Below are 15,416 nucleotides of genomic sequence, written 5' to 3'. Positions count from 1 at the left end.
ATGTCAGAATCATTCGATGTGCAGCTTTGCAACAACGCGAGCATCAGTTTAGGGCGCCGATACTTTTGGTGTCGACAGGGTATTAAAGTAGTGATGGGAAAAACCGGCCCATTAAAACTGATACCGGTATTTGTTCTAAATAACAGATATTTTTCGGTGTTTATGTGGTCTCAGCTATAACAAGTGTTTTTTTATTTTCTGCTAATAACCGGATTAAAAAACAAGAAAAAAACAGATGTCAATTACCAATAGCAGCAATATTAAAATTTAAAAAAACTAACCATTTAAAAGAACGAATAATTTTTATAAGTAAAATTAGCATTGCTTTGAAATATTGAATTGTTATAGAAAACGAGAAAAGTACTGACAGAAAACAAGCACAAACACATGGCTGAAAAACTGATTCGGCATTGTCGAGACAATAGAGCACCTGTTACCATCTGGCGTGGCGTATTAGATGTTACGCATGTACATGCAGTGTGCCAAGAATTGCCCCATCTGGTCTTGCGGTAGTTTCTCACTGTCTTCCCCGGACATGAGCTGTATTACAGAATGCCACCATCCCTTGTGTGGCAGTATATTGCAGTGTGTGGTATCCATGACGTATAATGGTCAAGTTGTTTTAAAAAGTATAGTAAGCAGCAGATCAACAACAAAAGCAAAACGAGGATAATGGAATATGGTGGAATTAAATCAGGTGATGCTGAGGGAGTTAAATTAGGAAATGATACACTGAAAATAGTAGATGAGTTTTGCTGCTCGGGGAGCAAAATAACTGAGGATGGTCGAAGTAGAGAGGATATAAAATGTAGACCGGCAATGGCAAGGAAAGTATTTCTGAAGAAGAGAAATTTGTTAACATCGATTATAGATTTAAGTGTAAGGAAGTCTTTTCTGAGAGTATTTCTATGGAGTGTAGCCATGTATGGAGTGAAATATGGACGATAAATAGTTTAGACAATAAGAAGATAGAAGCTTTCGAAATGTGGTGCTACAGAAGAATGCTGAAGATTAGATGGGTAGATCACGTAACTAATGAGGAGGTACTGAATAGTATTGGGGAAAAGAGGAATTTGTGGCACAACCTAACTAAAAGAAGGGATCAGTTGTAAGGACACGTTCTGAGGCATCAATGGGATCACCAGTTTAGTACTGGAGGGAAGCGTGGAGGGTAAAAATCGTAGAGGGAGCTCAAGAGATGAATACGCTAAGCAGATTCAGAGGGATGTAGGTTGCAGTAGTTACTCGGAAATGAAACAGCTTGCACAGGACAGAGTACCATGGAGATTTGCATCAAAGACTGAAGACCACAACAACAAGCAGCAGCTCTGCTGCCTGTGTCTACATAACATGCCTTTATCTGCATTTAATCCTCGAAAATGGACAAAATTAACACAAAAAATAGAGTTCTTCAACTTCAGTCAATCACCTTTTAGCATTGACTTTTGATAAAGTCCAGATAGTAGTATGACCCCCGATTACAGCATAATTTTTGAGCAGAGTTAAAAAAAATTGAATCTGTAGGATAATGCTGCTAATTTTCTGTAGTGGTCAACCACGTATCACTTTTCGAGAAAATTTGCCTATTTCATGTAATAATTTGGTTTTATGTAACTTGAAACTTAATCAAAACTTTCCAAGCTTCGTTTGATTTCTGCGTTTATTATAGTAAATAGTAGGAACAAAAAACCGAAAATCGGTTATTTCGGAAACCGGTTTATTTTGAGTGGTTTTGACGGCCCGGTTCTTTCAGCGATAACCACTGCCCCTATGTGAAATGGCATCAAGGAAACCATTGTACATTTTAAACGAGGATTTTCGTAATAGAGATAACAAATTAACGCTTAAAGCTTTCGCTCTTGATTGCATGTTCAAATGAGAAACCAGTTGTCACTCAACAATATCGTCTGTAAATGAAAACTGAATGAAACTTTTCAAAAGCTCCATCATCGAAAATATTTGTAGGGGCACTTATTGTTGCCTTCAGTTTCCCAAAGAAGCGAAAATATGGATGGGCATGTTGTACGACACGTGCACAGACGCATATTGAGCTGCCGCTTGTACTTGGAGTAAACAGTATAGTACCTCATAGATCAGTGCGAGTTTACGCGCAGAGATCCATCCGTAGCTCGTGCAGTCGTGCCTTGTGCCGTGCGATAGTGTTGAAAAGCAAACGGCTTTATTGGGGGACTTATCGACTCTTCTGCAGACAGTTGGTATTTACTTGGCTGGTACAGACCGTAGTGTCGCAGTAATTGGCCCAGCACTGTACGCTGCGCGGCGCGGCGCCACTACCGCTCGTATTGATCGCGGCCGGCGCACGGCGCCTACCCTCCCTCCTTCCCCCACCCCCTTCCTGGGTGCCCCCCTCCCCTCTTGCAGGCGCTTCCCCCCCCCCCCCCCCTCATTAGGTTTCTTCTGTATCGGTCAGCCTGGCACGGGTAAACAACCCATTGTTCCTGCGCAGTCCTGCTTCCGCCACACGTCTCCGTGGCCTGTGTCATGAACGGAACAGGGACGTCGGCTGTCAAGAATAAAGCCATTATTAACCTTCGGACTGCCAAATTTCATGATCAACAGTAACTGTCATGAGAGGTCAAATGAGGCTCCATGCAATAATAGTGATATTTGAATAGAAATTATTGCAAAAAATTGACAAATTTTATTTAATAGAACACATTTAAACAATTTATTGAGGCTGCAATGCTGTGACTGTGAATACGAAGCTTAAGACAATATATGTTTTCATATTTTTCCTCTCTCTCGTACACACACGAATTACAGCTTTTGAAAACCGTATACAAGGTAAACTTTTACTAATGAAACAAAACAAAAATGGGAACACAACTGAATAAAAGGAAGCCGCCGTCAAATTTCCAAACATTTGCCTACGTCATTTGTCACTCCATGGGACAGACACAGTTTTTGTGATTGTCTTCAAATGTTCTGTGCATATACATATTTTTTGCACATCTCACATTATACTCTACACTTCCTGTCGAACTCTCTCGGGCACAACTGACACTGGCTTCGTTTTGTAAGCAGGACTTCAGCAGGTGGTTCTCCATCTTCTCTTCGCATAGCCCCTGGCTTTGGAACAGTTGTTTTTCACTGCAGTTGCTACCATCTTCGTAAGTCCTATGGGGCGCTTGACTTCCGGTTTCATTAGCTCCTTGCCAAGATTCAGCAGAAAATGACTGCTCCCATGCCTAGAACTTGATGGAAGATATTGATTTCTTTGTATTTCATAATATATAAGCATTCAGACTCCTATGTCGGGGCGTGGTTAGAGGCGCCATGTCACGGATTGCGCGGCCCCTCCCGCCGGAGGTTCGAGTTCTCCCTGGGGCATGGGTGGGTGTGTTGTTCTTAGCATAAGTTAGTGTAAGTAGTGTGTAAGTCTAGGGACCGATGACGTCAGCAATTTGGTCCCTTAGGAATTCACACACACACACACACACTATGTCGACAGCGTTGGGGCTCAAGACGTACGGTCATCTTCTTGCGGTTCTTTGTACAGAATATTTGTTGACCATCTTATCCATTGTATCGACACCCCATTAGGTGTTGCTATAATGTAAAATCATATATGATTTGCATCTTCATTATCACTCCTACATTCGTGTCATGAGGCTCGGTGCTGAGCAAAATCACAGCACGATAGGATACCAAGGTGGTCTCGCTATGAAAAACGACCACAGACGACATAACTTTATTTATAGGATTACACAACAGAGCTTTTGATACCTCTTACTTATTTGGCCCTGATTGTGTGAAAACTCTTTGATTCCGTCACTATCAAAGTGAAGTACTCGAAGGTGTCCCTTAAGTTTTGGAAACCGAAAATGGGAGCGAGTCGGATCTATGTCGAGGATGAACGATACAGTGAACCCAAGGCGTTGGACCGTTGCGGATATCACAGTTGTCGTGTGTTGCCTGGAATTATGCTGAAGAAAAGGGTGCTTTGTGTGTGGACAAACTTTCCTGCGGTTAGAAACTCTTAAGACACTCGATTACAGCACGCTCTTTCTGGGTGTTGTGTGCTGTCCTTAGGTTAGTTAGGTTTAAGTAGTTCTAAGTTCTAGGGGACTGATGACCATAGATGTTAAGTCCCATAGTGCTCAGAGCCATTTGAACCATTTGAACGCTCTTTCTCACGCGCCGTCGTATTTACGTTACACACCGCCATGGTGCTCAGAGCGCTCTAGCGGCAGAGGGCTTCAAATATGTAGACATGAAGAATAAAGATGTAGAATTTTAATAACGTTTCTTTTACTCCAAAAGCTGTAAAAGTTTTCAGATAAAGAATTCGGAGACATTATTTTCGTCACGCTCTCACAGATGAATCCTTGGCCAATCAACATGATTTAGATGTGATTTGAGACTTTCTCGGCGTATTCCATTCGTGAAATCTTCTCGGGTGATCAGCCGAGTAAAGGCGTCGTCTTCTCGCAACGTTTCGAAGGGTTTCGTACCCATCATCTTCAAGCGAAGTGATGGGTACGAAACCCTTCGAAACGTTGCGAGAAGACGACGCCTTTACTCGGCTGATCACCCGAGAAGATTTCACGAACATGATTTAGTTTTTCTGTGGTTTGCCCAACATAATTTCCGGCGAATTATGGGATTTTTTGCCATCCTTCTCTGTGTGTAATAATAATATTGTTAACAGACAAGGCCAAATTAGTATTATTCCTGTCTTCTGGGTATTGCTGCGTAGAATCCTTAGTAAGCTTGTCATTTTTACAAATACAAAACTACGTCAGTAGCTGCAGTCCTTGTACGTACGAAGATGTGAGAAGTAGGCATAAGTGCGATGCCAGCTTATTGTGATTCTACCTAGGCAAATATAGGTATGCAGATGCACGTGGGGACAGGCAACAGTCGTAGCCAGTGCTGCACCTCAATCATAAGAAAATGTCCTACAGTCTTGCTTATGGAATGCCAATTATAGTGTACTGTTCCACTTTCATGAACTTTATGTGGACATTTAAGAAAGCTAAATATACAATTAGCCACAGTGCAATAGCTTAGACACAGCGACGATTTGCCGAAACTAACGTATCATCAAAAGGCGTCGGCGGCGCGTGTCTTGAGAGCGTGTCGTTGGCCTCTCTCGATCTTCTCGCAACCTCTTTGCCGCCTCGTGTGCTGCCGCCATGTTACGCCAACACACAATCTGCTCTGATAATTGTGCAAAACTGATGCAGAAAACAGGATCTAAGGATCAGTCCCAAGAAAACTGTTGTAGTACCATTTACAAGGAAGCATATCCAGTACACGTACTAGAATCTCAAGCTTCTGGACGGAACACTACTAGTAGGATGGGTAGTGAATCATCTAGTACTAACCCGGGATGCGAAACTATCGTGGATCCCTCACATAATGAATATATGTCTCAAGCGGGAGGGTAAAAACTGAGTTCCGGAGTCTAAACCCCAGTAGCGTGTGCTGGATATATGCGACTGTAATAAGAGCTGATAATTTTTGGGGCTACAGTAAGTTTGAATGTACTGTAGTGAAACAAAAAGTAGCTGCTAAGGAGCTTCGCAAGGTGCAGAGAGGGACCTGCTTAGCCGTAACAGGCATAATTAGCAGCACACTCACTGCTGAGATTGACACAATTTTGGATGTGCCCCCATTACACTTTTGGGTTACAGCGGAGGTAGCGGCAGGAGCACACAATGTAAATATTGGAAGAATTGGATATCCAGACTCTTACACGAAAAATATTGAGTGTGGTAAAGTTAGGAATGGTCGGGGAAATGCCGGCCGATCATAAAATAACTTCCAGCTACTTCGATAAACCTATCCATGTAACAATTGCAAGACGGGAGCAATGGATGAACAAACAGTGACACCGTTCAGGAGACCTAGTCAGATTTATTGACGGTTCAAAAATATACGAAAGCACTGGGGACAGGGGTATACATTGTACAGCCTAGACTAGAGACAGCAATCTCTCTAGGGAAGACGACCACGGTATTCTAGATGGAAATATCGGCTGTCGTAGCGCGTGCGGAGGAGAATTTGCATAGGTACTGCAAGGATCGTAGCCAGGCAGCTCTGAAATCTGTATCAACTCTTGCAACGAGATCAAAGGTCGTAACAGAATGCCATGATACACTTGCGAGGCTATGGGAAAGCAACAGCGAAAACCTGCAGTGTGTCCCTTGTCCCTCAGGAATTAATGGCAGTGAACAAGCTGAGCAGATGTGGCGACTCCATTTATTGGATCGGAATCTGTCCTAACCACGTCTGAGGTGATGATAAAATCAAGACTACTTAGCTGGAACAGGAAGCAGCACGTAGATAATGGACTATGATACAAAGACCAAAAGCTAATGATGCTGAAGCTGTGTTTCAAGAGAAGTTATGTAAACCTGGGCTTGAATAGGAGAGAAATCATACCTGTGGTAGAACTAATGACTGACCTTGGGAACTTTCAGAAATACCTACACACGGTAGGTATAGAGGAAGAAGCTCCTAAGTGCAGACCATATGGTGAGGGGAATGAAACCTAATCATCTTATGCGAGGCGTTGGAGGTCAAAAGAGACAGAAAATTCAGTCCTGAAGGAATCATGTCTAACAAGAAACTTTTAAAGGATCTCCAACTACCCTGTAATTGTATGGTTGGATTTAGAATCGTAGGAAGCAGAACCACACAATAAACTCAATTTTGGTGCGGGGAACTAAGACCACTGTTGTTGTTGTCTCCCTGCGCAAATCAGATCAATACTATGGTGACGATTCGTGAAGAGGTTGCATTTTGAATAGAAAATTTTAAGCTGCCAGCACAGAAGAAATGAGTAATGAATGTGCAATCTGAGTTCCAGGTACAGTGTGGCTGGTCTTATGTACCCCTACTTGGAGACAGACAACGAAGATATTTCACGATTGACTTACGTTGTCGTTTTTTAAAAAATGCGTTTTCTGGAAATTCATAAAAGTCAGTGCGCAGCAAATGTGGCTGTTATTTCGTATTATAAGTACACCAGGTAAAAAACTAGTCACTCCCAGGAGGCATCACGATAACGCCAAGCAACCCCCCCTCTATCCGTGATAATGGCCACAGTTCGGCGAGAATGAGTGTCCGCGAGTTTCTTCAGGTCTACCATTCCAGTTTAAAAGCCACTCTTTAATGATCAGAGCTACCAAAATGCATGGCTGTTGATTTCTACGTTTCACTTGCTTTTGCAAATAGTCTAGAATTCTTTGGGACTAAGATCGGGTGATTGGCAGGGCAGTCGAGTCTTCGATAGGATGCCTGAGTTCTCGTAAAACCAGAAAGTACTTGTGTGCAGCCCAGTGAAAACGACTGTTGCCATGTTGGAAGGCAGGAGTATCCACAGCTTAATCATTATCAAGATATACGCCGTCCAGTCAAATTAGTGTGACCACCTATCAAAAGAATGAATAATCACCTTCTAGAGTGGACAGCTGTGAGACGTGCAGGAAGTGTGTCAATGAGGTTCCGGAAGGTACCGACAGACATGTGGAGCCATGCCGACTCAGTGTCGTGGCCAATTGCTCCAGGTTTCCGCGTACAGCCCGATCGAGATGGTGCCGCAGATTTTCGATTGGTCTTAAATCCGGTGAGTTTCGTGACCAGGAAACCACACACGTATGCTGCGAACTGTGACACGTGCATTGCCCTACCGGTAGATGCCATCGTGCCGAGGGAAAACAAACTGCCTGTAGGTGTGGACATGATCCCCAAAGACAGATGGGTACTTTTTGGTTCAGTATGTTTTCCAGAATAACGAGATCACTCAGAGAACTCAACAAAAACATTCCCGTCCATAACGCTCCCTCCCCCGGCGTGCACCCTTCCGTATACTGTTGTTGGGTGTTCGCTATCAAGAGTTTCGCGCTGTACACGCCAGAGGCAATCTGTCCGATGCAGCATAAAACGCAGGTCATCGAGAAGGGCAGCTGTCGCCCCGCGGTAGACGGCTAGTTGCAGTATTGGCGTTCAGATTCCAGCCTTCTTCGCCGATGATGAACAATAGTCATCATGGGTGCCTCAACCAAGCGCTTGTTGCGGAGGCCCAGCGTTCGCTGAACGGTCGTTGAGGTGAAACTGTAGGTAACCACTTGATTCATCTGAGCGGACAGTCACTCAACAGTAGCACATCTATTAGCTCGTGCACATCTCCACAGACATCGTTGACCCTGCCATCTATGTCCTATGGTACACCACAGTTGCCTCGGCGCCAGTTTTGGATAGCGCCATTTTGCCGTGCTCGTTCTGCCTTAATCAAAGCGGATGCGAATAGTTTACAAACTTCGCCTTTTCGTAAATGTTTCCACCCTTGGTCCGAAAGCGAATGATCATGCCCTTTTAGGCGTCAAATTAATCGCCGAGTTTCCACATTATGACAACGACTGCTAGCTCTGCCACATGCCGTCTGTGAGTGGATATTGAACGTAGGCAGTGGTCACATTATTGCGACTGGACCGTGTAGAAGAAAGGGCAACACTTGGTCGCCGAAGCGCCGAGAATGTTGAAATCACGTTCACGGTAACGTGAATGTATGGGTCTTAGTACCAGAAAACGCCACAGAACGACCTCCGTCTTGAATCATAGCCCCCCCCCCCCCCCCCCCCCCCCCCACACACACACACACTCTGCTTCATTGAGCCGTCGGTGCACACGGCTTCCTGCATCATCCTGCCACTCGTCGGGTTCACACTGACACACCACGGCCAGCAACTGTCAGTTTTCTATGTTGTTTGGCACACTGAAAACCTGCAGCTTTGTGTGTCACTGTCAGCTATTACCTTTTGCGAGGCACGCAACTGGAAACATGATCGGAAACTGGTTTAAATGGACTTGCATCTACTGACAGCAGGAGTATCTCTCGGGTTTGAAACTGATTGTCATTGATAAGGCGTGACATTCGTCTCCGGTCCTTTTCGGTTAGGACCTTGCAACGAGCACTGTTCATATGCCGTGCTACGTGGCTGCGAGTGGTTCACTCTTAATTGTGTGCACGTTGGACAGTCGGGGTTGATGTATCAAGAAATGGAGCAGCTTTTTTCACGATGTGGTCGTGGGCATGTTCAAAAACGTTATTTTTTTCTGGCATTGTGTCATGTCACCATCCAATCCATGTAATAGATTCTGTTGATTCTGTTCTCTCTCCCTCTCCCTCCACCGTCTACATCATTTACCATGCTCAAGAACGGCGGTTGTGCACTTTTGAGGGATGATTGTTTTGTCCGGTTAGCTGATACGGACTAAAAGCAGGATGTGGCAGAGAAATACTGCCTAACCGAAACAGTGTGCAATTCTCGTAGTTTCCTTTCAGCTGTTACTTCTAACAAGGGAAATTCACCATCGCCTTCCCTCTGTTTTAGTGGTAAGACGGCCCCGTGGATAGCGTGTCAAAAACTGAACACAGGCGAAGTATGAAAACAGAAAGAAGGTGCACTGAACAGTGAAAAAAGAAGCAAAATAGAAACAATGAACGGGCCAAGTTTAAGACGTGCAACATCGAGCGTATTACGAGAACCATCACGTTGTGGCTGTGTGGTCACAGTGCTGGAATGGAATACCAAGTGGAAGATGCGTGTTCAAATCTCTCTCACACCCTATTTTTCTCACAAATTTATGAACTATCTTTCCGGACATTGACGTTTCTTCTGTAGTGTTGGTAGTTGTCGCACTATACACTGGCTATGGAACATGAGTCATGTGGTAAGTAATGTGATGAATAGTGAGGGCAGTCGAGATGCAGTGTAGACGTCTCACAGAAATGAAAACAAGTAAACGGGTGTGAACTGTGTTACAACAGGAATTCAAGAGTCAAAACTTCCAAAACGGAAGGCAAGAGTCATATAACATTTAGTACTTTTGTTGAACAAATAGGAGATAGGTACGTCTGGAGGTCCCTTCGTTACACGTCGTTGTTGCAAACGGATATCACGACACACACACAAATCTGAATAAAGCGAACGCACACATCAGTGACCAGACAGACAGCTCATGATTCTGTGGGAAAAGAACAGGCACCGGGGATGTTTGAACACGGATTTTTCCCTTCGCATTACAACGCCCTAAGCACATTTGTGAAAAAAAATGGTGTATGAGTGAGATTTCAACACGCATCTCCTGCTTTGGTTCCGACACGGCGACCACACAGTCACGACGCGATGGTTCTCGTAATACGCTCGATGTAGCACATCTTGAGCTTGGACCGCTCCCTGTTTGTATTTTGCTTTTTTTCGTAGTTAAGTACACCTTCTTCCTGTTTCACTACTTGATCTGTGTTCTGTTTATGACGGGCTATCCACTGGGTCATCTTACCACTAAATGTGAGAGGGGAGTTTCCCTTGTAAGTAAAAATATAGTGGCATCACAACCTAGTTCCTCTGGAAATGGCAGTGCCTTAAAACCAGATGATAGTCTGCCATGATCTGCCTCCGACCTTCGTCCCAGGTGATTCAGCCCCAAAAATAATTCGTAATAAAGCCTTGCAAGGTTTGAAAGCATATTTCTTGGGTTGCGTACTTACTCAACAGACCTTTGTAACATACTATTGTAAACGTAACATAAGCTCCGTCCACAGACCCTGGCGGTCTATATAAGGGCTTCTTAATAGTCCATATGGTGCTCGCCCTTCCAAACCGACCGACCGCCGTGTCATCCTATACCAATGACGTCGTTGGATGCGGTGTGGAGGGGCGCGGGGTCAGCACAACGTTCTCCCGGCCGCTGTGACCTGGAGGCGTTACTATCGGTCAGGGAGCTCCTCATTATGACGAGGGTGAATGTCCCCGCTGCAGTCCTCCCACCAAGGAGAAATCCCAGGCAGTGCTGGGAATCGAACCCGGGTCCTCCCTATATCAGTCAGCCAGCTGACTGATATAAACATGGACATTCTACGTTAGCACTGACAAGTTGGCAGCAAAAAGAGGCTCATCGTGCTTCTGAAATACGCTGTAATTTAGTGAGAAGCGGTACGTAGAAACTGGTGGCGGTATTCAGAAAAGGCAGTGTCTAGAGAGAAAATTAATAAACCGAGTTGTTCAGTTGCGGCTGTAGACAGCGAGTGAGTGATTGATGTTAGAAGTACGCTATTAATGACTTTAGCGTCGAACACGCGATGGTGCCGTTAGTAAGTACTTATAAGCTCGTTATGCCAATCAGTTTGTTACTTTGCAACGAGAGTATTCATTTTACCTTCGAAGGTTAACAGCTCCCAGAGTATCGAGTTTTGAAATGGCAACCACCAACCGCGGCTATCACGAGAGACGCCCCTGTAATATCAGAGCACACGGCGACTTCCCCATTGGAAAATACATCCTGACACATGATATGTTTCTCAGCTGAAACGTGTGCCTTGCGCCCTATCGACGCCATGGAACACGGTGTCGCCATCTTTGCATTAGCTGTATAAACGTGCAGCAGTATCGTTCTGATGTAGAGGACAAGAGGTAGCGCATACGTAAACTGAAGGCAACCAGATTTCTGCACAGACGTTCACCACCATCTTTTTCCATTGAGTAAGGGGACCTTTGAAGAGCTCCTGCAAGGCGGTTTGCCGCAATATAATTATTCGCAACTGCTAGTGAACATTACTTGCTCCTCACACTTTCTACTCGTATCGACCTCAGGTCTTGATGTGAATGCTGGTTTGTGGCAGTTTTCTTGTTTGGCATATAAAAGAAGGTTCTTTGCCTTACGACGTACCGTTTTCAGCAGTCCTGGTGCTAAGGAAAACAAACGAGATATGTTACAAAATAAGTTTTGAGTTCCCGAAGTTATTAACATACGGAAATTTGGCATGCTCCTTTGCACATGTTGCAGTGAGTGTAATTTGAAAAGCAGCGGTCTGTTTTATCAATGAATTAAATATTTCAACACAAGCTACATTACATATTGCCGATAACACATGGATAACAGTCTTCCGTTTATAATCGATGGTGATGCAAAGAAAAGTGATTAAGTTTTCAACTGTCGTATGCATCATAGAAGATGCACAGTTATTTGAATTTTTAAGATATCGAAAGCAGTGGACTCATCTGTCGAAGTTAATTCGTTTCTCATTACTGGTATCTTTTTCAGGTATCGGGTAACAGGCTTTTGTGTGGCTTTCATATAATAATTTCCTGAAATCACTTCCAGTGTTGTGGACTGAAGATCGCAAGCGAGACCGCAAATGGAGGAAGCCGAGAGACAGAAGACATGTTTGTTTTGATAACATTAGGAGACTTGTGCTTCAATGAACTTAGTACTCACAACTCCAATAACGATCTGAAATCTTACGTACTTTTTCTCGCAGGAACCTTTCTGGTAGAGATGTGAGGCGCGCGTCATAAAAACACTGCAGTTTGGAGGCAAATTTCCGTAACAAATAACGAAGACGAACCGATCTTGCAAGGGACGTACTGACGCAACAGTTGAATGGGTACTTTTAAAAAAAATTTAGCTGAAAGGACTTAGTGATTTTTGGTATGTACAACGATTTTTTCTTCTTCATCTGCTCTGTGTAAACGCTCATTATCTTCGTCGATGAGCGTGCAGTAGCACTAGCACTTCTTGAACTCGTCAATGCGTGCGGAATAACGCAGCAAGCAGCTAGGTAAAGACTGTTAAAACATTTCAGTCTTGATCAGTGCGAAATAGAACTTCAAGCGGGAGATATTATCACAGTAAATTTGACAACATAGCTTCCATGGATACGCTGTAAATTACGTTGCACTTGAGAACAGTTTATTACAGTTTTAAAATAGCGAAGTACGTCTCTCTCTCTCTCTCTCTCTCTCTCTCTCTCTCTCTCTCTGTCTCACACACACACACACACACACACACACACACACACACACAGACAGAGAGAGAGAACGCTGTGGATTATAAACCACACTGAATACTTCTTTACTTAAAATTAAACTAACAAATATGGCTTACTTACGGAATACGGCGCCTACGCATTTCCGCATACCACCCTTCGCGAAATAATAGTTGCGCGAGGGAAAAGCCAACAAATCTGTGTGAATCACAGATTGCACAAAAGGTTGTAGAAAGATGTTATTTATGTATGTCCTTTTATATCTTTGGGAATATTTAGAATTAGTAGAATTGAGCAGGGAAGTAGCGACATACTTTAAATTTATTCTTTCTTACATTTGTGATTCTTCCCATATTGTCATTTATGTCCGCGGGCGGCTAGAACATTTTTGCACCAGAGCTCAGAACCCAAATTGAATTTTAGATCAGACCGAAAAAAAGTCGGTATAGTAATTTAGTTTGTGGATTAATGCTTCAACAGGAGACGTACAAAACTGTCAGTTCTCACATCGTCATTGGCAGTGGATACCGGTAATTAGCCAGACAGTGTGCAAATAGATTTTGGAGAAAAGACTTTTTTGTGGGAAACGATTGTGGCAGTACTAAAATGTCCTGCAGATATTTGTGGTAAATAGGAAACCAGTTTTCCATCTAGGTTAAAGAAACATGTTTCGTAAGTCGCAATGAACTGGCACTTTCAATCGCCGTTACATTCATAATGTGATGAGGAACCGGAGGTACCAAAGTTCAGAATCATTTATTTATCAAACGAAATCAGAGGCAATTTTTACTTGTTGAAAACTATCTTTTCAAACACTGAGCGGTACTAAGTAACGGACGAGAAACGCTTTCTTTCTTTTTTTCCCAGATCGCCAGAGAAGATACAATTGGAAATAATGTGAATTAACCAGTAGAGGCTTATCTATCCCTCGATGAGTTAAACATTTCTGAACACTTATTAATCACACCTTACATATGAATCTGTGTAATAAAGACAATTTTGTGGAGCAATGTGAGCTGCTTGTTTTCCAGGAATAAATGCAAGTAGTTATATATATGAAGCCAAGAGACAAGAGACAGGAGACATGTTCGTGTTTGCCATATAGATCTCAGTTATAACAGGCACTTCTCTGTGTGTTTACAGATTTAAAATTGATTAGAAACGTAACTTATGTAGTATTCTTGCACTTGATTATATTTTAACAGTGATAATCTGACGCCTCTCTCACATTATCGATAGCCGTTATTACTAGTTTCTCAAATTTTAATTCATTCCTTCCGCCCATCGTGACAATAATGTCATCGATGTTTGGTGGCTGCCAATGATAATAAGCTTACCGACGTCTCTCCACAGAAAAGACTGAGCTCAGTAACAGCTTTCGTCTGTCTGATGTTCCAGTATGATCATCTCGTGTCAGGTGCGAAGTAATAAGATAAACGTTCATTCAATGGCTGTATTAATTTGTTGCTTTGTTACTGATACGACATGCTATCGCACAAGACTCATGCAGCCAACAGTAATGTATAGAGTCGTTTATTTGTGAAACTAGTGATCAGCACTTGGAGTGGAGATGGAAAAAATGAAGTTTGGCTTGTAACTAAATATATTTTTCACAGTTGGATAGCCGAAAATGTGAGGTGTCGTGGCACGTAAATAGGATGTTTAGATCTTTTGTTTGCGGAAGGGAGTACAGGAAAATTTCTGACTTTGAATATTAAATAAATAAACGAGTAAGGAGGCTATGAAACTTCTTCCCTGAAACCAGCTCAGAAAAATGTGACGAATAGACATAATTAAAAAAAAAATCGAGCGGAAAGGCAGTCATGTATAATAATGGTGTATATTCGATCCCAGTTGAAAAATGAGTGCAGACAAGCTCGTGCTATTTATGCAGTGTTAACGAAACTGCTCTTGTAGATCGCCTGTGTGCTTTACTTCGTGTCTACGAACGTGAAATACACACTGTATACATTGCTACCAAACCTAAAGTCCAATCACCAACCAGCCAGGAAAATGGAATAATATCAAACGACGTTCGCAGGATCGAGTCTCATCGAAATATGAAGGAAATAAAAGCTTATACAGCAACAGGGGCGTAACGAATTAACTTAATCAAAACTACTAAACCAGCTTTTCGTGCCTCAGATTGCGTTTACACTACTATTTAAAGATGATGATCCGCTGAATTTCAGTGATAATATGAAGGTTTTGCGGCAGAAAACTGTAAGGATATCATCTTGCTAGAACAGAAGTAGTTCTGTGCCCTGAGGTGCAATGCTCCAGCACACAGGTTTCATTAATCTACCTGAAATTACAAAATACTGTACCCATTAATGTCTTACTCCTCTGTCAGTGACATGTGTTTGAATTAGAATCACATTTGACGCAGCGCTATTGTTACTATTATGTTTTGATGAGACATAAAATTAATACAAGATTAATTAACTTCTTTGATATAGTTTATTCACATATACAGTATCATTGGTTGGAAAACGTACGCTGAGACTTAGAATTCTGCTTGGAAATAAGAAAAAAGAGTTGGCTGTGAATTGACTCATAACTGGGTTATTGCCAAAGTCACACAATAGAACTGTAAACGTTAAGGGACTGCGGTAAG

The sequence above is a fragment of the Schistocerca cancellata genome, chromosome 9, assembly GCF_023864275.1.
Source record: "Schistocerca cancellata isolate TAMUIC-IGC-003103 chromosome 9, iqSchCanc2.1, whole genome shotgun sequence".
In the NCBI taxonomy this organism is placed as follows: Eukaryota; Metazoa; Arthropoda; class Insecta; order Orthoptera; family Acrididae; genus Schistocerca; species Schistocerca cancellata.
Note: the sequence above shows the minus strand (reverse complement) of the source record.